Source organism: Anolis carolinensis, chromosome 3 (assembly GCF_035594765.1).
Source record: "Anolis carolinensis isolate JA03-04 chromosome 3, rAnoCar3.1.pri, whole genome shotgun sequence".
Lineage (NCBI taxonomy): Eukaryota > Metazoa > Chordata > Lepidosauria > Squamata > Dactyloidae > Anolis > Anolis carolinensis.
The window spans coordinates 91,078,213-91,102,713 of NC_085843.1; the positions used below are offsets into that span (position 1 = coordinate 91,078,213).

The 24,501-nt window shown below is 42.3% G+C and overlaps 1 long non-coding RNA gene across 1 annotated transcript in view; it reads right to left on the bottom strand.

The window, feature by feature from the left end:
• LOC134297498 (uncharacterized) overlaps window positions 1-22,229 on the bottom strand; it is a 171,933-nt gene extending 149,704 nt beyond the window's left edge. The window contains exon 1 of the long non-coding RNA XR_010004258.1: window positions 22,004-22,229. This is a non-coding gene — a long non-coding RNA (uncharacterized LOC134297498). The remainder of the gene's footprint in view (window positions 1-22,003) is intronic.
• Window positions 22,230-24,501: the final 2,272 nt, after the last annotated feature.

Below are 24,501 nucleotides of genomic sequence, written 5' to 3' on the forward strand. Positions count from 1 at the left end.
TAACTAAGGAGAATGCATCTGAACATGGGTAGAACACTTGTGAGCAAACATCACTATCCTGCCTCCCTGACACAATGGTCAAGAACTCCTGAATCAGGATTTATAGTTCATTCCAGATAACCACACGATTTCATAAAATATCTGTTACTGTTTATCTTTGCTGCCAAGCCATTTAGAATTCTGGTAGTCTTTAAGGACCTCATCACATTGAGGTTCCTAAAGTGGGCAACAGTGGGGGAAGTCACCAGGCAGCATAGAGAATCTGTGGGGCAGCAGGGAAAACCGTTGTCCCATTCTGCATTGCCAGCTCCCCCATCACACAGGGGAAAACATTGCTACTTGGCTTCTCCCCGTGCTTGCCCCATTGTAGCCTATGAGAACACATGTAGCCTCTCATGTTTTCAGGCCTCTGTCCTAGGATACTTCTAGGACGGAGTAAGGATGGAACTCCACCAGAAGTAGTGTGAAGTGGTCTGTCTGTCCTGGCTCCATCCTGGAAGTGTCTTAGGACAGAGCCAGAAGTCCGTGAGATGAGGTCGTAAGAGATGAAAGGTCTGAATTGTGTTGTTTTAAGCATATAGAGTACCAAAGTTTGTGCCTTGAACTTTTTTAACAAAAAGAAATCTCAGAATAAATGTTAAAACTTTGGTATGGCAAGTGTGAAGGGATGTGGCAATTTATCTCACCTTTTTTCAAACCCCCCTTTTAGATTCAATATACTGACAAAGTGAATAGAAGTTCCTAAGGAATTAAAGTTAGTGATATTATTTATAACTTGCAATTTAGAGGGACAGCTGATCATTTTTTTTGCATAGGCAGAGCATTGCATATGAATAAAAATATATAATGGGTGATATTATACATCTGCTACTTGTCACCTGGCAAACATTTACATTTATTTCTAGTTTGCTGGATAGACTTTTGAGGGTGTGATTAGCTATTTCACGCAACCTATTATTTCTGTAATACAGCCAAGTAACTTCTCACAGCACTAAACACACTAGAGGCAGTCTCTGAGTTACAAACATCCAATTTACAAATGACTCATAGTTAAGAACGGAGCTAAGACAACAGAAAATTAAGAACTGAGCTGAGACAACAGGCCCAGCTTACCTGTTCGAAGTATCTCCCTCTATGAACCATCTCGGAGATTATGATCATCTGGGGAGGCCCTGCTCTCAGTCCCACCTGCTTCGCAAGCACAGCTGGGGGAATGAGAGACAGGGCCTTCTCAGTGGTGGCCCCTCAGCCGTGGAACTCCCGCCCTAGCGACATTAAATCAGCCCCTCCCTCCTAGTATTCAGGAGGAAAGTAAAAACCTGGCTTTGGGATCAGGCTTTTGGAGAATAGCTTTGTGCAATAAATGATTTGGTACATGTGCAATGTTTATGGAATGGCCACAGACTATGATTTTTGTATAATGGGATTTTAATATTGAATGTAATGTTTGTAAATGTAAATAGGTATTAATTTTAATCCGTCTATTTTAAGCTTATTTTGTATGTGTTAAGGTATTGAATCATTGCCATATGTCAGCCGCCTTGAGTCCCCTGAGTTGTGGGTATCCAGTAGAGATAAGTGGACACATACAATTTACTAAAAGAACTAAAATTAAAGTTTCACATTGAAAACTACTGAAGTCTGTCTGCTCTTAGGAGTTCTATTAATTGTATGCCTCTGGGTTACCTTGCTTTGAAATACAAGGTATATAAGAACACTAACAAATGTTACAGACATGGTTCTTGGAAATGCAGCAAAACTGCCCTTTTGAATATACATGCTAGACAAGAACCTACAGAGACTTAGTGAATAGGAAAATAGGAACTATGGCAACACAGGGGCATATTAGAGAAATATTCTTAGAGAATTTTTTTCTTTAAAATGTCTTGACAAAACCTCTTTCCTTGTATATGATGATGTCAGAAAGCCATTATTGCACATGTTCAAATTTGAATGCCAGAGCTCTTTCTTCAGGAAGCTAAAAGGATTCAAAAGTTTAAAACTGCCTAAATTTTATTCTCTACAAGTCTATGACAATTTCCTGGAAATGTGGGAGGTAGGGAGAGAAGGTCTGATCTGAATATATTTTGCTAGGGAGGAGGCAAATTTGGAGGCTGTTTGTGTGTGTGTGAGAGAAAGAATTTAAGAGAGCTCAAAGGTTGAATAAAATATGTGAAGAATCCATCTAAAGCCATATGGTTCCTATCTTTATTTAGATATAAGTGCATCATTTTTGCATTGAAAGTAAAATATGATCACTGTATCCAACGCGAATACATTATCAGACTAACACCCCAAAGATACTGAAACCCATGGATAATAGTGAACCCTACATTTTGAATATACTTGGAATAGAAGCATACCATAGAATATTTTAGTGCTGTTTGTGTTTAATTCTATTTTAATTTTTCCATATTTATATATTTTAAATTGTACACTAATGTTTTTATGTCAAACCACTTTGAGCCCCCTTTGGGGAGATAAAGCAGGGTATAAATAAATATAATACCTTAAAGGTATCTGGGGAAGCTCATCAACTTTAAATCCTGTAAAATTCAACCAATTTTACTGGATATTATGCACAATTTTTAAGATGCCAGCAATGTTGGTACTAATGTTTACAATAACATGAATTAGCTATAACTAATCTAATCATTGAATCCGAACCATAATCAGTGTTAACATTTCACTGTCAAACAGTTGAATTAAAACTAGATCAACATAAAAGGAGAGAAGCAGCCAGGATCGGCCAGGGCTTGCAAGCGCTTGCTGCTGAGCAAGCTCCGGAAAACGGCCTGGAGGAGAGCGGCATAGGATCCTGAGGAGATGCAGTCAGGATTGGCCAGGGCTTGCAAGCACTTGCTGCTGAGCAAGCTCCAGAAAGTGACCTGGAGGAGAGCAGTGTAGGCTCCCAAGGAGAAGCAGCCAGGATCGGCCAGGGCTTGCAATCCTGGCTGCTTCTCCTCGGGAGCCTACGCTGCTTGCTCAGTAGCCAGGCTGAGCAGGCCTTCTTAGGTAAGCCCACGCCTTCTCCTTGACCTGGCAGGAAGGGAAGGGAAGCTGCACTGTTTTGATTCTCTCTTGAGATCTTGCAAAAGAAGCGAGAGCAGGGTTCTTCCTTGCTTGCTTTTGCTCCTCTCTTCCTGGTGCATTCATTGTTTCATAGGGATGTCCGGCCCCATGCGGCGGGTCACACACTGTTGAGGAGGTAGGCGGCAGAATTTAGTGGGGAAGGAGTTTCCAAACTGATTCATCGCTATGTGCCTAGATTTGAATGGTGACTATGTTGAGAAGTGGTATTTGGGTGTGGCTTTCGACTGCATATGGTAAACGTTTTCTCCTATACTTTGTTCATTTTTAATTCCAAAACGTAATCTACTTTCTTGATAACCCTCGTACATTCAAGTATAAAGTAGGCAAAAACATCACCAAGAAAAATAACAAAGGCAACAAATAAATGCATAATTAAGTAGTATTGCATTTGGCATCAGAAAAGCTAATATAGAATGCGACATCAGAAAAAGACTAAAGTGGATGAGATGAGGTAGTAAAACCTTGTTCACCTGCCTTTGCCCTGTACAATCACAGCAAAAGAGAGTTTGTTGGGAGTTGAATCAACCCTGTGAAATAGACAAAGTTGAGAGGCAGTAACTCCAAAGTTTATCTAGTAGGTTTTCTGTTGTTGTTGTTGTTGTTATTTTATTGTATGACACAGCAAACAAGATAGACATGCTGGATTTCATATCACAAAATCACAAGTTGAACACTTCCCAAACGTTTAGGACTGTGTGGTGCATTTTCGGATGATGTGTGCAGATCCCAGCAGGGTGGCCTTTTGCAGTTGGCAGATCATAATTTTGTCAATGTCTATTGTTTCCAAATGCCGGCTGAGATCTTTTGGCACGGCACCCAATGAGCCGATCACCACCGGGACCACCTGTACTGGTTTCTGCCAGAGTCTTTGAAGTTCAATCTTGAGGTCCTGATAGCGGTTGAGTTTTTCCTGTTGTTTTTCGTCAATGCGACTGTCACCTGGGATGGCAATATCAATGATCCAGATCTTTTTCCTTTCCACAACTGTGATGTCTGGTGTGTTGTGTTCCAGAACTTTGTCAGTTTGGATTCGGAAGTCCCACAGTATCTTTGTGTGCTCATTCTCCAATACTTTTGCAGGTTTGTGATCCCACCAGTTATTTACTGCATTATTATTATTATTATTATTATTATTATTATTATTATTATTATTCCATATAATTATTTATTAGTGTGTCTGACTTGAGTGGGAAAAAACCACATATACTCTTTCATCACACACTGAAAGTGATGCTGTCTATTTCTAAATGTATGTCCCCTTATTATTGGTGTCGATGGGAACAATCTGTTTAGGAATCTTACTTTCATGGGGGTAAATGAGTCATACAGGTAAAAATGGCCACAATTATATTTAATTCCAGTTACATTTCTTCTGAAAATTGCCCCATATTCTCAGTTGTCTGTAATTTAGTAAGAAAATATTTGGATATGAATATTTGGATATGTTATCCAAATGTGTAGATCTTTTAGGGGGAAAAAATGTCAGATGCACAGTTACAAACTATCTATTTTTAATATTAATGTAGATGTTTAAACATATGCCAATATTATTGACTCTTCCTTTTGCTTTTTATTTCTATCTTATCTCTTCACAAGAGAGGGATAACACAGCTTACAAATTAGAATGATTAAATAACATTTTTGTATCTCTAGGTTGGTTGGAAGTTGACCATACACTGTGGAGATCCTCGACACTTCTAGAGAGAACACTTCTCTAGGAACCTTTAGTTCCTCTGACACAATTATGTGATCAACTTCTGGCAGCAGTTGCACATAGAATAAGTCTGAAGGACCTAGAAATTTCTGGAAATATGTCTTCTCAGTTGAAAAAAATATTGTTTTTCAATTTGTGTTTTTTCCCACCTTTTCTGGGATTCTGCCCCCTTTACTCCTGCAAAGCTGGGGGAACTATGGTAGTTTGAACATATATAATTTGCTACATTTAAAAATATTGGGGTAAGAGTTTTTTTTGTTTGAAAAAAAGAGAGACTATATTTGCTTGTATTTTATGTTAACACTATTCTACTGCCACTTAAATCAAGTTTTGTATTTGAGGTCAATTCTGTCATAGGTGAAAGTGGAACAACAAACATGAAAAGTGCAAATTTAAAAACAATGAAAAATAAGTGGTTAACATGAGACAGAAGGGCAAAGCAATGAAAGTTTTAAAAGCACATACTCATCCTGGAGGCCATCTGAGAACACCGTAAAAGAGGCACAGATGGTGTATATACCTCTGAGCAAAAGGGAAAAAATAACTAGATAAATATGGCAGAGAATTACACAATTTTGTAAGAAGAGAATCACTCAGTAAGGAGAAACAAAACTTGAAATATGAAATACAAGAGTAAAGCACTATTTCCAAAGCACAAAAAGAATGTAAGACTTGGAATGGCAAGAACAGCATAAAGGCCAATATATGTGAACTGTATTTACAACTATATTTTCAGCACAATGGCATAAAATGAAGGCAGAAAACTACCCCTACTATCCTTAAGCAGCCTATTTCTTCACTACTTTACTTCCTTCATGACTGCTATGTTTCTGGCCTTTTTTTACTGTCACTCCATACCCTCCAACCATTCCAATTTTTCAGAAGCAACCCTAATTAATCCTCTGTTTTTCAGCTGCTTTTAAAATGCTCTAGCTATTTCCCCTCCCACTTTGCTCCTTTGCCATCAGCCTATTTCAGTTGCAGCAAACTGAATTTAAAGTGCAAAAGTAGCTGTCATTCAAGGAACTCTGCAGGGGAGAATGGAAGGGAGAAATTCTGCCCTTCTCAATTGGACCAGGCAATAGTCAACTGCAAAAGTCTCTCCTAGGACACATCTACACAGACATCAAAATTTTTCTGATCCTGCTTGCTAGACACTAGATCGGGCTTAAGAGGTGTCCACACAGGGACTCCCCTAGTCACCACAGAAGTTGGAGGAAGTCCTCACCACTTAGTGAACACGTGCCTACATGTTCTCCTAGTAGTTCCCTTGCCAGAGCAACAGGGCATTGAGGGAGGTGGGAGAGAAAAAAATTACCCTCCTCTCCTATTCCCTTCTCAGAGCTCCATTGACCTGGCTGACATCAGGGTAAGTGAACATATAGGTCCTGTGTTAGAGCCAGAGACTGCTGTGAAGTGGGAGGTGGGTGTGGGGAAGGGGACTATCACTCTGTGTCCCTAAATCACCCGAGCCAGAATTCGAGCTTCCCCCTGACTTTTGGTAATGTGGGAAAAAGATGTGTTAAGGTGGGCAAAGATCAGTCCTGTATGGCATGCAGTTGCCTAAATGGTCAGTGTAGATGGGGCCCTAGTTTCCACATTCTTCCTTATTAATAACTTTTGCCATCTTGACCATACTCTGATGTTTCTTGTCATCTGTAAAATGTTGATATGTATATCAGTATAGGTTGAGTATCCCTTATCCTATATGCTTGTGACCAAAATTCTTTTCGATTTTGGAATGCATGTATCTGAATATGTGTGTATAATAAGACATCTTGGAGTAGGAGCCAAATCTAAACTCAAAATTCGTCTGCTTCATTTACACTCAATTTTGGACTTAGGAGTACTTCCGATTTCAATGTTTAAGGGTTGCTTAAATTGTACTAACAATCTCATAGTTATGCCAGCATATGTGTTAAAAAGATTCGGGCCATAGGGTCTGGAGAACAAGCCCTATGAGGAGCGGCTTAAAAAGTTGGGCATGTTTAGCCTTCAGAAGAGAAGGCTGAGAGGAGACATGATAGCCATGTACAAATATGTGAGGGGAAGTCATAGGGAGGAGGAAGCAAGCATGTTTGCTGCTGCCCTGGAGACTAGGATGTGGAAAAATGGCTTCAAACTACAGGAAAGGAGATTCCACCTGAACATTAGGAAGAACTTCCTGTGAGAGCTCTTCGGCAATGGAACTCTCTGCCCCGGAGTGTGGTGGAGGCTCCCTCTTTGGAGGCTTTTAAGCAGAGGCTGGATGGCCCTCTGTCGGGGGGTGCTTTGAATGAGATTTTCCTGCTTCTTGCAGGGGGCTGGACTGGATGGCCCATGAGGTCTCTTCCAACTCTACGATTCTATGATTCTATGAAAACATTTTGGAGATACACTTCTGTAACATAGTTTAGTTCAAAGCTCTGATATAGAAATAGAAAGTTTGGGGGCAGTCCAAAGCATTCATTTCATACATGTACAACAGAACTGTAGACAGACAATAGTCCTTGAAATAAATTAAGAGCATTGCTCCCAATGCACCCTGATATAACTGACACATAATCTTCACACAAATTAAAACTAGGAGTAGTGGTATTAATTAGGCTTGAGCGATCCATGAAAAAATTGATTCTAAACTCATTTCAAAAGCAGGGGGCGCCAGCGTTTCGTTTCTGATGTCATTTCCAAATTTTGCCCCCCAAAAGATTCGAAATTAACGAAAATTCGTTATTTTCTAAATTAATTCGTTAATGGCGGATGCGCATGCGCAGTGGCAAAAAAAACAGCACGAGGGGAGATTTTACAGGACTCTCCCGCCCTCATTTTTTGAGTGATCTTCTTCCAACTTGGTACAGTGGTAGAACACATTTAACACTGATAGCTCACCAAAATTTTGAACGTTTCCTTTATCCTCTGATTTTTGGAGAATTTTCATAGCTTTTATAATAAACCATTTTTTAATAATTGCAGAAATCTGTTCCTGGTTTGAAAGTCTTATTTCCTGTTAAATTGGGTTGTCTTTACTGTGAAAGTCATTATTCTACTTCAGAAACTTTGTTTTTGTGGCTGAAACTTTGTTAAATTGGTGTGTGTGTGATATATACTGTATATATATATATATATATAGTCCCTGCATATGTGTGTGTGTGTGTGTATAGGTAAAGGTAAAGGTATCCCTTGACGTTAAGTTCAGTCATGTCTGACTCTGGGGGTTGGTGCTCATCTCCATTTCTAAGCCCAAGAGCCAGTGTTGTCCATAGACACCTCCAAGGTCATGTGGCCGGCATGACTACATGGAGTGCCATTACCTTCCCGCCACAGCGGTACCTATTGATCTACTCACATTGGCATGTTTTCAAGCTGCTAGGTTGGCAGAAGCTGGAGCTAACAGCGGGCACTCACTCTGCTCCCGGGATTTGAACCTGGGACCTTTCGGTCTGCAAGTTCAGCAGCTCAGTGCTTTAACACACTTCGCCATCGGGGCTCATGTATATATAATATACATACACATACACACAATGTGGAGAATATGTGGAAAGGTAGAGAGATAAGTTGGGAGCCACAGCGAAGGCACCTTCCTGGGAGCAAGGTCTAATAATAATAATAATAATAATAATAATAATAATAATAATAATAATAATAAATCCCTTACAATATCCAAGATGGCTCACTGCTACAGAATCTTGGGAGGTTTAGTTTGGTATGGTACCATTATTGGCAGAGAAAGCTAAGCTGTAGGAGTTGAAATCCAATCATTTATCCTCCCTATAGAATCAATTTTATATGCATTTTAGCTACAGAAAAGCTAAAATCAGGACAGTAAAAGAACAACACCCAGAAAATGGGAATTCCAGACAGGAAACAATCAGGGCCAGCTAATACCTCCCAACAAAGGATTCCCCCAGGTAGGAAGCAGCCAGGCTTTGAAGCTGCAAGGCTATTCAATGCTAATCAAGGTGACCAATTGCAACATTCACACTTGCCTCCCACAGACAAGAGTTCTTTCTCCCACCCTGGACCTTCCACAGATATTTAAACCCCACTTGCCTAGCTTCGCACAGACGTCAAAACCTCTGAGTATGTCTGCCACAACATACCACAACAGTGTGATCCCGGCCATGAAAGCTTTCGACAACACAACCACAGTATCCATTCAAGTTCATGTAGCGTGGTATGGAGACCTGTATTGGGGGGAGGGAGGGTGCGAATCTGGGCCCCTGGGAGTCGTAGTCCTCCCTCCCTCCCTCCCTCCCCGGGAGCAGCCGAGGACGGGCCTGGCCCACACCCCCTCACATCCCGGGCCTCTTCCTCCTCACCGCCGGGCCCCGCGCCAGCCTCCATCTCTGCGTGTCTCTGTCTCTCTCGGTCTCTCCATTCCCGGCCCCATCCGCCGCCTTCCCGCCTCACAGAGAGACACCAGGCCTGAGCTGAGGCGAGGCGGCGGCGGCCATTACCCCCCTCCGTCTTCCTCCTCCTCCTCGGCCTCCTTCCCCCTCGCCCCCTCCCATTGGCTGAGCCCGTGACGCCCCTTTTGCTGAGGGGCAAAAGGAAAGGGCCTGAATGGTGGGAGTTTGGGTGATTTGCAAAAGCTTTTTTTCCTAATGAAAAAAACGACGACATAACAAAAAACGGCCTCTCGCGGTTCGAAACCGCGATATCCAGACGTGTGGACAATCAAGGCCGTATATTGCTTCAAAACTAATGAAAGTAACGAATTAATAACGGGTAACGGGGAAATCGAATTATTTGAGCAAGCCTAGTATTAATCCTTTAGATTCAGGGCCCTCCAGACAGGCATTTAATCTAATACCTGTCTCTGTTTTATCAAATGATGCCTCTGGTAAAAGCGAATTAATGTGGAGTGAACCAGTGTTTCCCAGTTTACTCCACATTAATTAAATAGCTCATCAGATCCAGACCTTAAGGAAAGATCCAGGTCTGATGAGATATTCAGCTTGTGGGGATTGACTTCTGGTATTGTGTTCCATGAAACTTTGGGTCAATCTGCACAGCCATCTCACATTTTTGGAGACCAAGGGTGTGTCCTGTTTAGTCTTTCAAGAACAGACTTGTGCTAGAGAGGATGCCCCCTCCCCCCAGCCCCCAATTTTACCCCTAATACTTACCCAAAAGTGGCTGGCAGCCACGGAGCCTGTCTATAGCTTCCTCCTGGCTGGAGGAAATGGTGACTCAGGAGGCAGGGGGGAGGGGAGGAAGGATTTTCCTCATCCCCCTTCCCATCTCTTGAGTCTCCATTTCCTCCAGCAAGAGGACACTATAGACAGGCTCCATGACTGCCAGCCCCTTTTGGGTAAGTTTTAGGGGTAAAATTGGGGGCTGGGGGGAGGGGGCATCCTCTCTAGCACCTTGTTAGTGATTCTTCTTCTTCAGAAGGGGAAGGGGAGCAGGAAAGGGGGAGTTGGAATCTGAGGAGGAGATTTTGCAAGTACCCACATTTCAGGAGAGGCAAAAGAAAACAGAGCAGAGATGTCGTTCAGCTAGAATAGCTGCTAGAAATGCAGCTGAGTAATTGGGAACCGCCGTAGCAAAAGTGGGGGAACTCAGGGCTATATATCAGAAGCAGGTGCAGTCACCTTTTGCTGGTAACAAATTGACTCAAATCAGTTTGTTCACTCCCCTTGTGCCTGCTTCGAGTCTGCATATGGGAAACTGCTCCTTAGGATTTATTGCTGTTTCTTTGTCTGAAGTAAGACTGCTGCTTGATTTGTGAATTTATCAGAGACTGAAGAACTGTGTTTGCCCTAAGACTACTTTGCTTTCTTTTGCATTATACCACTGAGTGTGCTGTTCTTTGTTTTGCTGAAGTAAAGCAGTTTTCATTTACTTACCACATTGTTTGAAGTCTGTTCTTGAAAGACTAAACAGGACACACCCTTGGTCTCCAAAAATGTGAGATGGCTGTGCAGATTGACCCAAAGTTTCATGGAACACAATACCAGAAGTCAATCCCCACAAGCTGAATATCTCATCAGACAGGCTCCATGACTGCCAGCCCCTTTTGGGTAAGGTTTAGGGGCGAAATTGAGGGCTTCGAGGTGGCTTCATGCTATTCTGATTTGACTTGCAATGGCATGTACTCCCACTCCGCCCCGCAAAAAAAGCTCATGGTTTGGGTTGGGGATAGGGACTAGTTCCTGTATGGAAGCAGGTTATTTTAAACTGTTTCTGTGTGGGTTTTAGCTTAGTCTGGAAGCATCCTAAGAGATGGCAAAGTTCAGAACCACTCTTTTCACTGATAGGGTCCATGGTTATACTTCTATTATTTTGCAAATGTGATTGTATTTCCTCAAATGTTTAGATTTATCTTCCCTTAATATTTTGTTTGTCATGTTTTTTGTTAAGAGTTATCTTGTTTTGCAAAGCTGAAAACTGTTTGAGGGCAGCATATAAATCTTTTTAAATGAATAAATACACCTCTGCATTTTATAGATTAAATAGTGGATGGCAGATTTGTCTTGATTTGAAACCCAGTCATTTGGTACACTGCTCAAAACAGGAACCACCTTGCTCTTTTTCAAACACATCCATGCCATTGCTCTTGCAACCTTTCCTGCAGTAGCTGCAGAGTCAACTCATTGCAATGTTCTACAGAGTTGGTGCCAACGTCATATATTTGTACCAAACACTAAAATCTGTTCCAGACCTTGAATTATTCACTGAAAGGTTAGAAACTTTCAATGGTTGGCATGTTAAGTTAGTAGGAGTACATGTTCACTGACTTTTTGGAACAGAGCCAACATACATGAAAGAATAGGGAAATAGTGTAGAAAGTGGAGAAATGGGATAGCTGGAAACAGGTGTATGTTTATGAGTTTAGTTAGGATTTGGACACATGCAAAAATTGACCAAAACACAGCATGAACAGCCAGCCTACATTTCTAACTAGCCAATTTGGCAAAGGCTAATGCAGATCTTCCACACAGCTGCTTTAATTAGCAGAATTCCTCAACCTCTGCCTTCATTTCTCATTCAACAGCTACAGGATATGTAACTTCTAACACTGTACACTCTGTTTTTTCTTGCTTTTCTGGATTCTTTGGAAGGAGTTGGGCTAGTTTTCCTGCTTATCAAAAATCTCAGTAATTCCACAGGGTCTTCATTTTAAAGGAAAATAACTTCATCCACAGACTGAAATGTCATTATATTTCAGTTTTATTTCATTTCGTCATTGCTCAAAAAACAAAATCTCTAAATGTATAAAATATTTATTTTAGGTTAGAATACATGCAAAAGGGTATTAGATGAAAATGCATACAGAAATCAATATAAAATGGGGACAACTATGTTGGTCTATTACTTTAATAAAGAAAGATTTGAATGAGGACAACCACACATGTGACTGAATGATATAGCAAATGGACACACCTAATAATAAAAACTTTTAATAATAAAAACTTTATTTATACCCCGCCACCATCTCCCCAACGGGGACTCGGGGCGGCTCACATGGGGCCATGCCCAAGACAATACAATAGACAAAATATAAAAACAACATATCAGAATGCAATTAAACAATGCAACAATAACACTACACAATACAGAACAAAAAAGCAGAACGTAGCATAACATAACAAGGGCGGGCCGCATGGACACAAGGTTAAAAACTCGGGGTAAGAAGAGATAAGAATAAAACCATGGGGAACAGGGTCTACAGAATACATGTTGGGGAGAGAAACACAGGAGGTATATACAATTACTCTCCGAAAGCACACCGGAAGAGCCATGTTTTTAAAACTTTCCTAAAGGCTAAAAGAGTGGGGGCTAGCCTGATCTCAATGGGCAGTGAGTTCCACAAACGGGGGGCCACAGCAGAAAAGGCCCTCTCCCTTGTTCCCACAAGGCGGGCCTGTGATAAAGGCAGTGGAGACAGGAGGGCCTCCCCAGATGAACGAAGGGCTCGGGCAGGTTTATAGTAGGAGATGCGGTCACGAAGGTAGGCGGGTCCCAAACCGTTTAGGGCTTTATAAATGATGGTCTGCACCTTGAATTGGGACCGGAAAATGAACGGCAGCCAGTGGAGCTCCTTAAACAAGGGAGTGGATCTCTCCCTGAAACTCGCTCCCGTTATTAATCTGGCCGCCGAGCGTTGGACTAGTTGTAATTTCCGGGCCGTCTTCAAGGGAAGCCCCACGTAGAGTGCATTACAGTAGTCCAGTCTAGAGGTAACTAAGGCGTGCACCACCGTGGTCAAGTCAGACTTCATGAGGTATGGTCGCAGTTGGCGCACAAGTTTGAGTTGTGCAAAAGCCCTCCCGGCCACCGCCGACACCTGAGCCTCAAGCGTCAACGCTGAATCCAGGAGGACCCCCAAACTGCGGACCTGTGATTTCAGGGGGAGTGCAACCCCGTCCAGCACAGGTTGCCACCCAATACCCCGATCCGACGAACGACTGACCAGGAGGGCCTCTGTCTTGTCGGGATTGATCCTCAGCTTGTTCCTCCTCATCCAGTCCGCCACAGCGGCCAGGCACTGGTTCAGCATCCGAGGGGCTTCCTTGGAGTCGGATGGGAACGAGTAGTGGATTTGCGTGTCATCTGCGTAGAGATGGCAACGCCCTCCAAAACTCCGGATGACCTCTCCCAGCGGTTTCATGTAGATGTTGAAAAGCATGGGGGAAAGAATAGACCCTTGCGGGACCCCACAGGTCAAAGGCCAGGGGTCCGAGCAGGTGTCCCCCAGCTTCACCATCTGGGAACGGCCCTCCAGGAAGGACCGGAGCCACTGCAAAACAGTGCCACCAAGCCCCATCCCAGACAGCTGTCCCAGAAGGATACCATGGTCGATGGTATCGAAAGCCGCTGAGATGTCCAGGAGAACCAGCAGGGTCACACTCCCCCCATCCAGTTCCCTGCGGAGGTCATCCACCAAGGCGACCAAAGCCGTCTCGGTACTGTGCCCAGGCCTGAAGCCAGACTGCGAGCGGTCCAGAAAATCAGTGTCATCGAGGAACCCCTGGAGCTGCGTGGCAACCACCCGCTCCAGAACCTTGCCCAAAAATGGGAGGTTGGAAATTGGTCTGTAGTTGTTACATACGGATGGGTCTAACGAGGACTTTTTAAGTAGCGGTTTTACTACCGCCTGCTTAAAGCAGGATGGAACTGACCCCTGGCACAAAGAGGCATTAATTATAGCCACAAACCAATCCAACAGCCCCTCTTTGGCCAGCTTAACCAGCCAAGAGGGACAAGGATCCAGAGCGCAAGTGGTCGCCCTCACAGAATGAACACATGTCAAAAGTGAAACCAGACTGATTTATCCCTCTCTACTCTTGTGAAGCCAAGCTTTGAATCCTCACTTGAACATGAAAATCCACTCAGTGACCTTGAGAGGGCAGGATGAGTCAGGGGAAGGCAACCTCCCACTGAACAAATCTTGCAAGGCAAATGCTGTGACAGGTTCACCTAAGGGTTCGGAATGACTTGAATGTATGCAACAACAATGCCTTTGTGTTTTTCCATCTGGCCATTTGTATTTATTAAGCAAATGTTCTTTTTAACCCACTCAACCTACATAGTAATTCTTTCTTGTAGAGTTTATCCATGTTGAAATGGTTTAGGAAAATTGGCTAAAATATTTCCTTCCCTTCCATGCATAAACTCACTGATTCTTCATCCCAGGGCTGCTTCCAAAGGTACTCTGCATTTTAGCCGAATGCTGTTTGAGAGAGGATTCACTACATTGAGAAAGCCAAGACAAGAAAGGCTAATTTGACTGGATTTAAATATTGTTCCTGTTGTCCTTTCTGTCCCATGTAGAGGTCATCCTTGTGTCCACAGCTAGATTATTAACTCATATAAATGAGGACTGCTTAATCCTTTATATATTAAATGTTTTATTTAAAAATCACTCAATACATTTTCTGATAGACATATGCAGCTGTGAGTGTGATGGCAATGATATAGCTAAAGCAAAATCTTTGGGGAAGGAAATAGAACTAATTTCTCCAACTGTACTGTAGCTGGAAACTCATAAAATGAGTAGTTTATCAAGGACATACACATGTATCTAAAAGATCTATAGAATAACAGACATTATTGTCACGTGTAATATTCAAAGTAGAGTATTCCTTATCCAAATTGCTTGGGGCCAGAAATGTTTTGGATTTTGTAATACATATATTTGCATGTATACACATAATGACATATCGTATCTAAATATGATATTCATTTATACTTCAGATACACATTACACACATAGCCTGAAAGAATTTTATATAATACTTTTCATAGTTTTGTGCATGAGACAAAAGTTTGTGTTCATTGAACCATTATTAAGCATATTATAGTTTTTGATTTTGGAGTACTTTGGATTTCAGAATTCTGGGTCATGGATGCTGAATTTTCATAGAAGAAGTACTACAGCGTCAAGAACTACCAGTTGACCACTCACCATGTCCACTAGCAGTTTGGGAATGTGCAGTTCAAAAAAATGAACTTTTAAAGCTCACAAGGATGGCAGCCATCTCACACATACCTTGCAAGTACTGTTCCAGCACGAACTGCTATCACATTCATAATGCCAATGCACCACATATAAATATCATGACATGATGCTTGTGTGTTTGCAAATATAGAAGTCAAATCCCTTAAAAAGTGGGGAAAGCATGCCTGACCTATAGTCTTCACCACTGTGATGAGACAAATGCAGGAAGTCACTTTGATGACAAGCAATTCCCTGGAAAACAGTGTTGCTTTAAAATCAGCTAATGTATGCTGACACTCCAAGGCAACTTGTACTGCTTTTTTCCTTCATTAACATGGCTATTGCAGTTCAAATGAAGGTTGCATAATGAAGACAGGATATGCTATTAGGATGCAAAAGAGCATTTACTACAATTACAGTGAATAGTTAAGAGCCAGTGAATTAGTCATCTTGCACTCAATTAATGCTTATGTTATAATGATATTAAACAAAAGATGTCACCGTGAAAAAGAATTTAAATGAAAATCAAACATGACCTTATAACATCAACTTAATTAAATATTCCCCAGTGTAGTTTGTTCATCCATTTACTCAGGCCACAGTTATTAGTGGAGGTACACCAAACAGTTATAACTATGATAAGATGATAGAAGATAAGTGCAGCTATTCTATCAAAGGTGATCTAGTTAAGACAGTTAACTTTTGGACACGCTTCTATGACTTGCCCAGGGTACAGAGAGGAATTTTTCTGCCATTCCAATATTGGAAGAAAATAAACAAACTTGGATTATTTCACTGATGTGGTAGTTGTAATATTTGGATATACCTAACTGTTTTCAAACATTTACGTGAAAATGTATGTTATTACAAACCAAATAACTGAACTTTCATTACTGTAGATTTCAGTATTAGCAAATCTTGGACTTCAGCAATAAGTTATAAAATAACTTGTATCATAGAATCTTTGAATAATGGAATAATAGGGTTCGAAGATACCACATGGGCAATTTAGTTCAACCCCCTGCCATGCAGGAAAAACACAATCAAAGTATCCCTGACAGATGGTTAAAAATTCCAAGGAAGATGCTTCCACCACACTCTAAGGCAGAGAGTGCCACTGTTGAACAGCTCGTATGGCCAGGAAGTTCTTCCTAATGCTCAGGTGGATTTTTTTCCCTATAATTTGAACCCATTACTCCTAGTTTTAGTTTCAAGGGCAGCAGAAAACAAACCTGCTCCCTCTTCATTATGTCTCCCTTTCACATATTTATACATGGTTTCCATGTCTCCTCTCAACTTTATTTTTTGCAAGCTAAACATATCCAGTTTTTTAAGATGCTCCTCATAGGGCATGTTCTCCAGACCTTTGATCATTTTAGTCACCTTTCCCTGGACACTTCCAGCTTGTCAATATCCCTTTTGAACTGTGGTGCCCAGAATTGGACACAGTATTCCAGGAGAGATCGAACCAAAGCAGAGTAGAGGGGCACCATGACCTCTCTCAATCTAGGCACTATACTTCTTTTAATGAAAGAAAATCCCATTGGCTTTTTTAGCTGCTGCATCACATTGTTGGCTCATGTTTAGCTTGTTGTCCATGAAGATCCAAGATCTTTTTCATATGCACTATTGTTGAGCCAGGCATCACTCATTCTGATTAAATAATGTACTAAAATTATTTACAAGTCAATCACATGATCACATCCTTCCATAATATAGAAAGTGAAACATTTATTAGCAGTTATTTTCAAAAGCAAGTACTGCCATTAAAGATACAGCATAAAAAGATAAAATAAACATGGTTTTCAGTTTAAAACATAATAATGTGGAATCAAAACAACATTTGTCATTCTGGGAAATTTAAAATGGCAAAGGGATGATCTATTGGGCATATATTGGGCACATACACATACATATTCAATTTCTTCCAGTTTGTTTCACTTAAAAAAAAAATCTTGGGTGAATGTCACTGCCTAGAAGACCATATGGTAGGAACTGGTATTGTTTGCTGTAGCAAGAAGCATATGGGCTTCTTTGTTTCTTCCCTGGTACTTCATACATGCTTCTATTGTGTAAGACATTATAAGAAATGGGTGAAAAATGTGTTTAGATACCATCTGGAATTTGGCCATCTGTAGGAGCATACCAACATGAAAAGGAACTTGGCAGGCCCGAATTGTAAACTGAAAAATGTCAGACTATGTGAATTAATCAAAGATAACACATGCAGTTATAGAAGAGTTTTATTTTTGGTAAACTACTGTAGATATAATTTCGGATGATCATCAAGATTTCTAGAGGTCATGAAAAAACAAAAAATATTCCTCTGCCACTAAATTTCATATCCTTGAATACTGATACTATTATTATTAACACTCAGCAACAAAGATTAAATGAGCCAGGTATAATCTTTCCAACAGAACAGTAAGCATTTGAGCAGAAGAAAGGAAGGCAAACAGCCTATACAGTCCTTTGAGTTCTGACTATTCTTTTATAAAAGTTATATTACTTATTATTGAGATCACCCAACAGATCATTAGTACTTTATGTTACTGCAGTTCAGAAGCTAGCTAACGGAATTACTTGTTACTATAATATCACTATTGGTGCGGTTGATGTACCAGGAATATGTTCTCTGTTCCTCCCCATCTCTGCTTAATATACTCATCTACCTCAACTTCTCATATATTTACTTGCACCAGTACAATGGGGCAGATGATGCAATTGCCTGGGTACTGTAGATGCTTTAGGTAGATCTGCAGAAGCAGTTAATTATTCAGCACCCTTTTCCTTCTGCATTCTTCTAACTCTCCTGAAAAGTAGTCAGAGGCGGTCCAACCGCCAGGCAATCTAGGCATTTGCCTGTGGCGCCATTGTCCTGGGGGGTGCAGTCGAGGCCCCCGGGAGGTTGGTGCCACCCCCACCTCCTTCTCCTTTGGGCTGGGCCTTCCTGCCGTGGCCTGGGCCTTCCTGCTGCAGCCTGGGCCTTCCCGCCATGGCCTGGGCCTTTACACCATGCGGCCCGCGCGGCCTGCCCCCGCCTCCCACGCCACGCAGCCTGGTGAGAGTGGAAGTGGCAGGACTCTGGAGCTTTGCATGAACTGTGCATCCTCCCCGAGCCTCTGGGAACGGCACAAGACGCAGCCGGCTTCTGTGAGGTAGAACCTCACTGGGAATGCAAAAGGAAAGGATGGGGCACTTCTCTTGGCGGGGTAGGCCTTCGCGAAGGAGGGAGGGAGGGGAGGAGGAGGGGCCCGCATTCGTCTGGCACTGTCGACCTGTGGGAAGAGGGAGGGAAAGGCTTGCGCTGCGGAGGAAGTGGGGTTCATAGACCGGTTGCCTTAGCGAGTGGGCCGCAGCTGCCTCCTTCCTGTTGTCCCAAGAGGAAGAAGCCAACTCTTGGTGCTGGGGCCTCGCTGTGGTTCCGCCTCCTGGGAAGCGGGTGAGGGGGTGAGGAGGGAGGGAGGGAAGGGAGCAAAGTTGGCCAGGGACCTAGAACTAGGCCCCGCCTCCTGTGCTGCGCGGCCCTGCCTCCTACACCATGCGGCCCTGCCTCCCACCCCACACAGCTCTGCCTCCTGCCGCATGCGGCCCTGCCTCCCACCCCACATGGCCCCACCTCCTGCCCTGCGGGGAGCACCAAAATTCTGTTTGCCTACTCCTGAAAATTACCTAAGGATGGCTCTGAAATTAGTCTGTATTTCATGCCTGCGCTGGCCTCAAAGAACCAGAGAAACACTAATTTCTTCTCTACATTCTCTTTCACTACTCACACTAACCCAACCATTTTTATTTCATATCAAAAGCATTGCATAAATTAGTATAAAAGTGATAAAAATAGAAGAAGCACAAGCGGCTAAATATCTTTTGTCCAAAACAGAAAACTGTGACCACATTGTCTGTAGCCTCAAACAATTCTTCTGTACACGAGACAGGACATTGCGGACAAGCATACAGATGCTGAGCTGTCTGTTCTGCTCCACAGTCACACAAAGTAGAGGATTCATGATATGAATAAACATAACAGTTTAAATAATAAATGTAAGGCCTTCTCGCGGACCACACTGAGAATTGGGGGGGGGGTGAAGCCCCTCAAGCCCCCCTCCCCCCCCCCCCCCCCCGTGGCTACATGCCTGACACTCAGTAATTCCTGAAATTCCTTGAAGTCAGCTCTCCTAAAGTATTTTCCCTCAGGCCTTCCCAAACTACTGTTCCCAAGGATAATGTCACCCTTCCACAAACAACCTAGTTGTGTGGTCAGGACTGCTAGTCTCTGAGCAAAAACATTCCTTCCTACTTCTGTGAGGTGCAACCCATCCCGTGCCATCTAGCAACCCTTATAGTAAGGTGTCCTAGAAGCTATGGTTGGCATTTTGCTAGTGACTTATAGGTATCAGCTTGTAATTTTCTTTTTGGGATGGGCTGTATAGGGCAATTTGTATTTGCCCTTGTGCTCTTTCCAATAATATCTAACCCGTGACATTTATTGAGCCCTATAAGGGCTCCCTGCTACTAGTACTTATTGGGGGATGGACAGGAAACTGGAGATGATTCACGATTTCATGGGCAGCCATGACAATCCTGATATTCTAAGCTGCATTTGAGAATACAACTTCATTTCCTTTATTTTATGACTCCAAACTGAGCAGAGACCAGTATGGGACACAGTCATACAGCCCGGAAAATGCACAACAACCCTGAGACCAGTTGCTTAATTATGGTCTGAGTTACCTGCACCCTCTCTCCCCAGCCCTACCAGTAAGTGACAGCAGCAATAACCTCCTCTGAGTTTGACAGCTTCTGGGAGATGAGAAGATGCATAAGTGCATGTATAAAACTACATGTAAATATCGGATATTCTCCTATAACTATGACTTGCAGTGGAAGAACTTCAGATGGTAGCAGTTTGTTGATTAAAATCATGATAATGTTTACAGTAACTAGTGGAATCTGAACATTTATGTACAAATGTGAGCAAGAAGCAAGGCACATAACACCCCTGTTAGGGGTTTACAGACTATATACTATTAATAGCACCATGAATCTCTGGCAGTTATTCCTGAGAATTGTCTGAGATTACATCAGAGATAATTTTGGCTCACAATCTGGTCTTGCAAAATGAGAAAATGTGAAACGGAAGTTATAAAAGAAAGATAATTGTGGAACCTACTGTGTCATTTTCATTGCTAGTTTTCTATCTCCGCATTTGAAGGAAACCTTGCTTTTTGTCTATTAAATTGCAGTTTTTTATAAGAAAAGAAAAACATGATTCCTTCCATTATCACTGAAAGGACGAATTATCAACTATTCTTTTCTATTCCTTTCTTTAAAGAATGCTTTGTATGCAGGAGAATAAGATTGAAATGACCCAAAAAAATATATTAATGATTGCAAAATGTTTGTGTCCAATCTTCCCATTTTGAATGTGTTTCTCTTTCCAGAATTATTTGTAGAGTATATAACACATTTTCCAAACAATTTATAAAAATGTTATAACACACAAACTGGTGGACAAAGCATGCTTCTTCTCTAGGTGCAAGAGAGGGATAATAAGTGAAGCATGGATTCAACAATAACAGATTCATAAGAATCAACTACTGTGTCTCATACTGGTATAGCTAAAGTTATTGGAAGGGAAGGAAACCATTACAGAACTGGTAGAAATCTGTGCAACAGTGGTAACAAATGAAATGCTGAAGTAATGAATAATAGGAAAACATTGTGTGGTGGTGCAATAGATTAAACTCTTTGTGTCAGCTGGACTGCTGACCTGAAGGTTGGATTGCTGACCTGAAGGTTGCTGGTTCAAATCCGCAAGATGGGGTAAGCTTCCATCTATCAGCTCTAGTTTGTGAGGACATGAGAGAAGCCTCCCAGCAGGATAGTAACACATCCGGGTATCCCCTGGGCAACATCTCTGTAGATGGCCAATTCTCTCACACCAGAAGTGACTTGCAGTAAATTCTCAAGTTGCTTCTGACACGATAAAAATATGATTGCAAAACAGTTGCCAATATAGGAGTTTTACACATCCAAGGATTTCTTAACATTTAAGAAAGATTTCTGTTTAAAAACATTTGTGACCTAAGATCTCAATATTACAGGTGGAACAGTTGCCATATAAATCAAACTGTCCTATGAACTTGAGGATCATGAACCTGAAAGCACTTTTAAACAACTTTCAGTATGAAATTTAAAATGCTTTTTAACAACCAAACTTGCAGGTTTAATTCATTTTGGATTCAGCCACTTATATTATAGAAGGAAGTCCAAATAAGAACAGGAAAGAAAAGATAAGAAAGAAGCAAAAGCAATTATATATTTCTTTTGATATTTTAAAATCCACATATTGCACAATCATTGTTGAACAAAAATGGAGCTGGGACACAAAAGATGAGAGCTTCATTCAATTCTGACAGGACATTTTTGGCCTTTTGACATAGTTTGCAAGTTGAGAGTATGGTCATCATCAAGTCCCTCCCTGGGGGCTTTGTTTGCAGTTAGCAATTCATGCCTCAACTACTCTCAAATCAAAGCCAGCTGAGTGCTCAAATGCATACAGATGGCTCCTTGGTAAATAGGGATTACACATTTCAACACAGGAGAGATTCAAGGCATACATGCCTTCACAAATGTTGTATGTATGCAAGAGAAATGTTTGCAGCATATCCCCCCCCCCGCCCCCGTAAAATGAGAGTCAGTTACCAAATCAACAATAAACCAAATTTTAGAATATAACCTAAATACATACACAGAGGAAGAGATCTTACATGTTTATGCAGCTCTGGATCCTCCTGCCACTGTTGTTTACTTCTGGGGAAAAGGAAAGGGAGGGAGGTGATTTGGATCATACAGAAGCAGCTAGTCACAATTCTGGTGGTGAGAGGAAAAAAGAAGCACCCACATTTACTTCCCCCATGAGCTTTATGGTCTAAATCACTTCCACCTTTCTTTTCCTTTCTTGTGATGAGAAGGAGCATCAGCAGTCACTCCCAAGACTTCATATGTGCTGGGCAAGGAACCGTTTTGGACAAGGGCAAGAAAATAGCTCTCTGTGGCCCATCCAAAAAAAAAGGGGGGGGGGCTTTATGAGCATCCTAGGACACTTCCCTGCAAGCCCAATTGTGGATGGGAATGCTGCCCATCACATGATGGAGACCCCATCCACAACAGGACTGGAAGTGTCCTAGGAAGCTTCCCTTCAAACATGGGAGTTTGCCCATTTTGTGCTGGCTCCAAAAGACTGTTAAATATAAATTACCTGCTTTATTTATTTATTTTGTGTCAAAAGCATTGTACAACAAATACATTTCAAATAATGGAAATAAAAAAAGAAGAAATCACAAGCAACTAAATAGTTTTGGACCAAAAAAGGGCAACAGCAACCGCATTGTCTGTAGCTTTAAACAACTCCTCCTCCGTGCATGAGGCAGGGCATTGTGGGCAAGCATACATATGCGGAGTTGTTTGTTTACCTGCTTATTTGAGTAAATGTTCAAAAATACAGCAGTATGGATCATAGAATCATAGAATCATAGAATAGTAGAGTTGGAAGAGACCTCATGGGCCATCCAGTCCAACCCCCTGCTAAGAAGCAGGAAATCGCATTCAAAGCACCCCTGACAGATGGCCATCCAGCCTCTGCTTAAAAGCCTCCAAAGAAGGAGCCTCCACCACGGCCCAGGGGAGAGAGTTCCACTGTCGAACAGCTCTCACAGTGAGGAAGTTCTTCCTGATGTTCAAGTGGAATCTCCTTTCCTGTAGTTTGAAGCCATTGTTCCGTGTCCTAGTCTTCAGGGCAGCAGAAAACAAGCTTGCTCCCTCCTCCCTTTGACTTCCCTTCACGTATTTGTACATGGCTATCATGTCTCCTCTCAGCCTTCTCTTCTGCAGGCTAAACATGCCCAGCTCTTTAAGCCGCTCCTCATAGGGCTTGTTCTCCAGACCCTTAATCATTTTAGTCGCCCTCCTCTGGACGCTTTCCAGCTTGTCAACATCTCCCTTCAACTGTGGTGCCCAAAATTGGACACAGTATTCCAGGTGTGGTCTGACCAAGGCAGAATAGAGGGGGAGCATAACTTCCCTGGATCTAGACGCTATTCCCCTATTGATGCAGGCCAGAATCCCATTGGCTTTTTTAGCAGCCGCATCACATTGTTGGCTCATGTTTAACTTGTTGTCCACAAGGACTCCAAGGTCTTTTTCGCACACACTGCTGTCAAGCCAGGCGTCCCCCATTCTGTATCTTTGATTTCCATTTTTTCTGCCGAAGTGAAGTATCTTGCATTTGTCCCTGTTGAACTTCATTTTGTTAGTTTCGGCCCATCTCTCTAGTCTGTCAAGATCGTTTTGAATTCTGCTCCTGTCTTCTGGAGTGTTAGCTATCCCTCCCAGTTTTGTGTCGTCTGCAAACTTGATGATCGTGCCTTCTAACCCTTCGTCTAAGTCGTTAATAAAGATGTTGAACAGAACCGGGCCCAGGACGGAGCCCTGCGGCACTCCACTTGTCACTTCTTTCCATGATGAAGACGACGCATTGGTCAGCACCCTTTGGGTTCGTTCGCTTAGCCAATTACAGATCCACCTAACCGTAGTTTTGTCTAGCCCACATTTTACTAGTTTGTTTGCCAGAAGGTCGTGGGGGACTTTGTCGAAGGCCTTACTGAAATCCAGGTACGCTACATCCACGGCATTCCCTGTATCGACCCAACTCGTAACTCTTATCGAAAAAAGAGATCAGATTAGTCTGGCATGACTTGTTTTTGGTAAATCCGTGTTGACTATTAGCAATGACCACATTTGTTTCTAAGTGTTCGCAGACCACTTCCTTAATGATCTTTTCCAGAATTTTGCCTGGTATTGATGTGAGGCTGACCGGATGGTAATTGTTTGGGTCGTTCTTTTTTCCCTTCTTGAAGATAGGGACCACATTCGCCCTCCTCCAATCTGCTGGGACTTCTCCCGTTCTCCAAGAACTCTCGAAGATAATTGCCAGTGGTTCTGAAATAACTTCAGCTAGTTCCTTCAGTACTCTTGGATGTAGCTGGTCTGGCCCTGGGGACTTGAATTCGTTTAGAGTGGCCAGGTGTTCCTGGACAACTTGTTTCCCTATTTGGGGTTGGATTTCCCCCAATCCTTCGTCCATTCCATGTTGCTGAGGTTGAAGATGGCTTTCTTTTTGTGAGAAGACTGAGGCAAAGAAGGCATTAAGTAGTTCTGCCTTTTCCCTGTCCCCTGTCGCCATCACCCCATCTTCTCCTTGCAATGG